This window comes from Ananas comosus, linkage group 23 (assembly GCF_001540865.1).
Source record: "Ananas comosus cultivar F153 linkage group 23, ASM154086v1, whole genome shotgun sequence".
Lineage (NCBI taxonomy): Eukaryota > Viridiplantae > Streptophyta > Magnoliopsida > Poales > Bromeliaceae > Ananas > Ananas comosus.
This window is the reverse complement of record NC_033643.1, coordinates 3,095,020-3,102,941: the sequence shown is the minus strand read 5'-3', so window position 1 is coordinate 3,102,941 and position 7,922 is coordinate 3,095,020.

The window sequence follows — 7,922 nt, the reverse complement described above, 5'->3', positions numbered from 1 at the left end:
TGTTTAAACCTATCAAAAAGTATTTAAGTTTAGATGCTAGAAAAAGTATCGGCATTAAGCATACTACAAATAGATATAAATATGTGCAAGTGCACATATAATTGATCAAACTCTTCAAAGTTGAGCTTAATTCCTTGAAGTTACTAATGCACCAAACTAATAAATGATTAGTAAGATACCACTTAGATATCTTTAACTTTAGATTGGTATAATTATGTACCAAAGAAGTGAGAGAGTATGTGAATCCCTAGGTCTAGTACTCTAGAAGAGTGTTACATATATCTTAAGCATACTTTAGGTAAATTAATTTGCATGATTTGTATATATTTATATATATATATATATAGTATTCTATATATAGTATTTTATTTATAAATATATATTTATTTATTATATATAGTATTTTATTTTTATAATAGATATATTATTATATAAAAATTGATTATATAATTTGAACTAGGCCGGAATACTATCAATAGCACCAAGTTGTTGGTGCTATTAATTTTTTAGCCTTTGGATTGTGAAATATGCAGTTAGGATGATGTAGGCCGCTTAGGGTTGAGTGGTGGTTGGTTGAATAGTATAATCTAATGGATAAAAAATAATCAAAAAGGTTAATCTAACGGCAGAAAATTTGATATCACCAAGCGCTTGGTGATATCGATAGCATAGCAGCCGGACTCTATATAATTTATAAAATATATAAATAAATGTTAAATAATTTAGACTATTAGTATTAGATATAAATGTTAATTTTATAATATTGAGCACTCACATATAAATTGTACATTAAAAAATAAAAAAAAAAAGATTGATGCATCTTATGTTAATTTTATATTTGACGAAAGTTAATTGCGAGAATCACAAGTAATAATTTCCCTTCTCATTCACTAATTACTGGGGGACTACGGTATCTACTAAAATTTTTTGATGTACTTATTGCATCGTTTTTTATTTTTCAACCCCTTAGATATACGGTCATATTTGAAATAATTAATATGGAATAATTTCATTCGTACCCCTAAAATATTAGAAATATTATAGATAACCTTACAAAATTAGTAATATCAAATCAAACATAAGAGAACAAGATGAGAAAATATTTAATAAAGTTGAATAACTATTTCAAAATATCTTATTGCTTAGAGAGCTCCTTATATTTTTTATATTAGGGAAGATAGCTGCATTTATTTAAAATTATTTCGTAATTTGTCCGTAATATTTCATAATTATTCTGAAATTGATTTTTATGACTAATTTTTAAAATTAAATTTTACAATAACTACCCGCAGCATCGCGTGGGTTCCTTAACTAGTTTTCATTATTTAATAACAGTTTTTTTTTTTTTTTTTTTTGTGGTTACTTTTAAGGTTGGAATGAATCAAATGCACATAATTTTGTTCCCATTACCGAATCCAACCAATTCAAATAAATAATTTGATTTGGTTCTCAATTTTAATTCTTATTTTTTAAAATTTTTAATAAGTTGAAGCGAATTAAAATTAAATCAAATGAAATATACGGACTCCGTAATTTTTGTTTACCTATATTCTAATTATTATTGAGAAATCATACGATTAATAACTTAAATTATTAGAAATTATAATCTAATAGCTCTATACAGTTCTAAAAAGATAAAATATAAAGAAACATTATGAAAATTAAAAAAATTGTATAATGAATTATAGGTTTCAAAAGCTACTGTTTGAATAAATTTTAAAGAAGCAATAGTAACATCAAGAATTGTAACTTGATTTTTAGCAAATCTATATTCAAAATATATAATCTCTAATATAAGATTTTTTTAAAAAATATTATAAAATACAAGCAAGGCTTCTATAATATTTATAGTATCGAGACTTCATTACTATGGTATCATTTTCAATTTTAGAGTATTCAAATTAATGATCCAAATCATGAAAACTAATTTAGGATATTTGAAATTTTAGGAATAAAATTTTATAGTTTTTCGACAAAATTTACTTTATGATTAAATTATTTTAAAATTATCAATTTTAAATGGTTACTGTGGCGAGTTTATAGTTTAACAGTGTAAAAGAATATAAATGTATTCAAGTTTTGATAGAAAATAATTTAAGCTCTCTAGATTAAGGCCAGTATCTTTGACTTTGAATTCAAAAGTACTATCCTCCCATTTCAAAGATTATTCAATTTTTACCGTTTATTTTGACATAATTTACTTACTAAGTAAATGATGTCGAACAAATTAAATTTTTATTTCCAAAAAAATTTTATATAATCTAAATCATATTTAATAATGTGAATCGTTGATTTAACCATTCTAAGATCAAAAAATAGACTATAGTATCCGAACTTCAGTATTATATATATATATATATATATATATATATATATATAGAGTTGAGCTAGAATACTTGTAAAAGTATTATGTGAGTAGTGCTTTTGAGTTTTTAGCCATTGGATGGAGAGATTTGAGGTTGAGATGATGGTGGTAGGTGGTGGTAGGTGATGGTAGGTGGAATAGTGTTTGATCCAAGGGCTATTAGTAATTAAGGAGTAGATCCAATGGCTAAAAATCTAATAGCATCATCGGGGTAATACTTGTAAAAGTATTCTAGCTCAATTTTCATAATATATATATATATATATAATATAAATATATATATATATAGTATATATATATAATAATATAATATATATATGCTAGAGTACTACCTAAATTAGGATAGGAGCCACTTGTCCTATCAAATTGTTCTTGATAATCGAGATCCACAATCGATGATCAGAGCCCGTTGAAGTTGATCTAGAGTATATTGAAATATTTGAAACTAATTTCATAAATTTTAAAATTTTACATGGTGATCAATAGTGTCGTAAAATCGACCAACTTTCGGCCTATATGAGAGCCGTTGCTTGTTTAACGTGTAGGAGCCAATCCAAATTGCTTGACTTTTTAATAGAAATTTTTATACTATTTAAATAATATTGATATACTCTGATTATGAATTTGACAAAGTCTAAACACCTAATTAAGAACGTTATATCATTTATGACCGTTCATTTTTAACTCTTAAGCATGTAACTTGAAATGATCTTTAAATATTACAAAATTTTGTTTCTAAATATTTTCTAATTATGTATATATATTGTCAACGGTGCCGAATATCAATGTTGAAATTCCGATTAATGCAAAACGACTTGATAGAACAAGACTTAATCCATTAATAGGATAGAGCCGGAATCCATATATATATATAAATATATATATATATTATATAGTATATTTATATATTAGTATACGTAACATTAGTTCTATCAAGTACATTGTAATAGATTTATAGCTGTTGGCATTCGGCTTAAACTCGAATGCGGCGTACGCCATTAAGCGGGTTTCGATCCGCACGGATTATTATTTAACTAAATGGATAGTGATTAATCTCGCTTTCTAAATTGAAAAGCTAATTAGATGATAAAGTCTAATTATATTAGTTAGAACTAAATAATGAACCGATTGCCTTATATTTCTAAGCTATTAGGATTTTGGAATCCCTTATAAATATGCGGCGATCCACATAACGGAATATACGGAAAAACGGAAAAGAGAGAAACTACATCCTCCATTAACCTATTATTCTAGAGGGACTTGCACGGTGGATTTGCGATCGCGGCTCGTTTGTAGTTCGATCCACCGCGAGTTTGGAGCGTGAGAAGACATATCAGGACGATCCGAGGACACGTGAATCAATCTAAACGATCCGGGCTCATCGCGATTGTGCGCGAATCGCTTCCGCAAAAGGTACGAACGAATACTTCCGCTGCGTTCTACATTGGTATGCAGCCTTTTTGGTTGATTTCGTTCCTAAATCATGTTCTAACGAGATTACATGCCTTAAAAATTAAATCTATCAAAGTTTGGATTTTATCTTGCATATAATATGAGCGTTAATGGCGGATTTTTCTAAAGTAGATATCTTTGCTTGATTTCTTCACATCTTGAAGCACCTACGTTGTATGATTAGATCTACAAAGTTTGATTTGTTTGTATTTTTTGGGAAAAAGAAACCCTAATTCGGATCTTTGGCATGTTTTTGTTTGATGTGTGATGCAAAACCATTGTGAAACTTGCATGATTTCGAAAGTCCCTCGTAAGCTGTATTGATATATTTCTTGCAAGATTTGGTGTTCTAATCATTAGTATGAATTTTTGAAAGATTAACTATCTTTATTCAAAAAATAAAAATAAAAATACTGTTACGTGCCACAGCCCCCGCGCAGGCGCCGGCTGCGCGGGCCACGCCGGCCTCGCGTAGGCCGCGCGCAGGACGGCCGCGCGGGCGTGGCTGCGCCTGGGCACGCGGGCGCGTGGGCAGCACGGTTAGCGCACCGCATAGGCCACGGCGCGCGGCCCACGGGCAACGCGTCCGCGCGCCAGGCATGCGCAGGCCTCGCAGGCAGCGCGGGCCGCGCGGCCACACGGGCCCCGCCAGACGCAGTCCGCGCGACCGCGTAGAGGGCCCGCGCAGCCTCGGGCCGCGCCTTGCCGCATCAGGCCAGCGCAGTCGCGCGGGCAGCCCAGCGCCGCGCAGGCCTCGCAGGCCATGCAGGCGCCTGCAGGCCGCGCGCCTGCGGGCCGGCCTTGCCGCAAGCAGGCCCGCGCGCTGCTGGCCGCTGCGGCGCGAGCGGAGCTGCAGCCGCAGGGCCAGCAGGATTTTTTTTTTTCTTCGTTTTTTTGTACAATTTTTTTTTTAAAATTGTTTAAGCATTATATATTTTTTTGATGGCTAAATATGCTTTTTATAAACGCATGCATTTATTATGTTTAAAATAATAAAATTTTATATTGCCTTTTATAATGCATGCATTTTATTTGATATTATAATGCCTGTTATGATGTGAAGATGTAATTTAGGCATATATTTTATGCATGTCTTATCAGTGGAAGTCTTTGACTTTGGTAGGTAAATTATATGCTTTTTACTCCCAAATTTTTTGTGCATCTTAAATTAAATAAATTAATAATTTTTTCATATGGTGTGTGATGTGATTATGAGCATAGCGAATTTTCCTTATGCATGTATGATCTAATTTTTAATTTTATTTAATTAGAGATCGGCAAAATTAATATATGTATCGTGTACTGATTTAAAATATCTTTTCTGCGCATTGCATGAACAAAGTAAATTGAATGGCTTGCCAAACAAATAGTTGGCTGATTGTAAATAAGGGCGAGAAATTGGATGTGACAATTATGATATTTGGCACCGTAAAATTCAATATGTTCTCGGCTGAGCAAGAAGTCCTGGAAAGACCTGAGCATAAAATGGACCAACCACGGAGGGCACTAGTGGCCCAGGCTCGCCGAGATATGGAAAGCCTATAATAATTGGCTTAAAAAGGATCGCATTGCTCGCATCACGTTGCTAGCAGTATGCAGAATGATCTCTTGTGCGGAGCTGTGAGCAGTATCCGACTGCGTATGACATGTGGGAGCTCTCAAAACAAAATTTGGTGCAACTTCGGCACAAGGTTGCGCAGTCTGACTATGCGGTTGACAGTTATAAGAAGCGTGTCGATCAGACTATGAACAGGAACGTTTAGAACAATGTCAAACATGATTCGTGAGTTAAGTCGGCTGGCGCACCTTGACTGATGAGCAGCAGATCCAAGCTACGTTCGCTATCTCCCAATTCGTGGAACATATGCGAATCAAATTTGACATAACGATAATATCAACTTTTGAGGATGTTGGCGGCATTTGGAGTTGGAGGAGGAGCGCTGAGGCTGTTAAAACTCCCAACTGCCATGTTGCTGATCAAACTTCGCAGACATCTGGGTTCAGCGAAAGGGATACTGAGGCCAAAATCGTAGCGGATCCGCGCCTAAGAATGCGAAGACACTAAAAAAGAGAAGCAAACGAGTGGCAAGAAAGACAAGTCAAAAGATACTTGTTTCAACTGTAATAAGCTGGACACTTCGCTCGTGATTAGCACTGAGCCGAAGAAGGTACAATCTATCCGTTCTGCTCTTTGTTTCTTCTAACACGTTTGTTGCTGAAATCTCTCCCTGTGTGGATTGTAGACTCAGGAGCAACGACCACGTGCGAGGATGGATGGGAAGTCGTCGGTACGTCGCGTGCCTGCTGGAAGCAGAAGAGTATAACATGGGGAATGATTCAAGTGATCGATGTTTAGGCGTTGGCACATACAAGTTGATCATGCAGGTGGTTCGAACTTATATTCTACATGATGTACTTATGCTCCAGGAATTCGCGGAACTTTTTTCTATTCTGCTATGCTACATTAGGCTTTTCTTTCGTTTTGAAAGTGATGTAGTTGAATTCTCTTGAACTATTTATTATGGAAGAGGTTTTATGTCGAATGTTTTATGGTTTTGGACATTGATTATATATTAATAATAGTGAGTCTTTTTCCCCTGCTATCTTCTGTTGAGAATGATCACAATGTTTCAGTTAAATGGCATGCACGTCTTGGTAATATTGGCAGGATAGAATGACTAGATTAGTTAGAGACGGGTTATTGAGCTCGCTCACTAAAAGTCGACCTACCCCACTTTGACATTGTTTAGCGGGAAAAGCGACCCGAAAATCATTTAATAAAGGCTTCAAGGGCAGAATTTTCTTTACAATTAATCATTCCACATTGTGGCCAATGAGTGTGAGGCAAGACATGGTGCTTTTTACTTCATCACATTATAGATGACCAATACGCGCTTCGGTCATGTTAATCCGATCTCCATAAGTCTGAAGCATGGATTGTTTGAAGACGTTATATTAAATGAGGTTGAGAATCAGATAGAATGAAAATTAAATGCTTAAGAACTTGATCGAGGCCTGCGAGTATCTATCTGAACAATTCAAAAAAATTATAGGTGATGAAAAGGGAATAATCAAGACAGCTACAATTCCTGCACTCCGCAGGCAAATGGTGTAGCGTAGAGAAGAAATCGCACTTAGACTTGACATGGTTAGGTCAATGATAGCGCAAGCAAATTTGCCTGTCCTTTTTGGGGAGACGCATTGTTAACTGCTGCGTACATTCTTAACCGTGTACCTCCAAAACAGTACTTCCACGCCCTTAATGAATTATGGACTGGCAGAAACCAAATTTGGAGCTCCTGCGTCATTGGGTTGCGCAAGCTTATGTACACATACTTCTCACAAGGATGGGGAAGTTGGGTCCAATAGAGGAGAAGTGTATCTTTATAAGATACTCTGAACACTCTAAGGGATACGTGTTCATCGTAAAGCAGGCCTGATGGAAGTTTGACTGAGATTGAGTCACGAGATGTTGAATTCGCTTGAGGAGGATTTTCTTATAGAAGTGAGGTTCGAAATGAAATATGAGTTCCATGAATGGATGACTCTGACATTGGCGCTCTATTCGCTCAGTTGAGGAGAAGAGGCGAACCCGGATACCTCCTGGGGATAGTGGGGAGCGACTTACTTAGATGTGAGCCTACTTGCCTCAACTTCGTAGGAGAGCACAGTGTAGGCATTCCCGTCGTCGTTTGAGATTGAGGGGGAAGCTTTCATGGTTGCTGCACATGATGATGATGAGCCTAGATCCTTCCAAGAAGCTCTCTCATTATCTACTCAATAAGGAATGGATGGATGTAATGATGGAGGAAAAGAATCGATGAAGTCAAATCAGTCTGGGACTTGGTTGATTGCACAAGGGCGCAAAACAATTGAGAATAAATGGGTTCTCAAAAGAATTAAGCGTAAGCGGACGTTCTATCGAAAGGTACAAGGCTCGCCTAGTAGCAAAAGGTTTTACCCAACGAGAAGTCGTTGATTACCGAGGAAACCTTTTCGCCTGTCGTGAGGTTTGCTTCGATCCACTTAATTCGTGTTGCCCACTGTCAATATTTGGGATTTGATAATCTTACCGAAATGGACCGTTAAACTGCATTTCTCACAA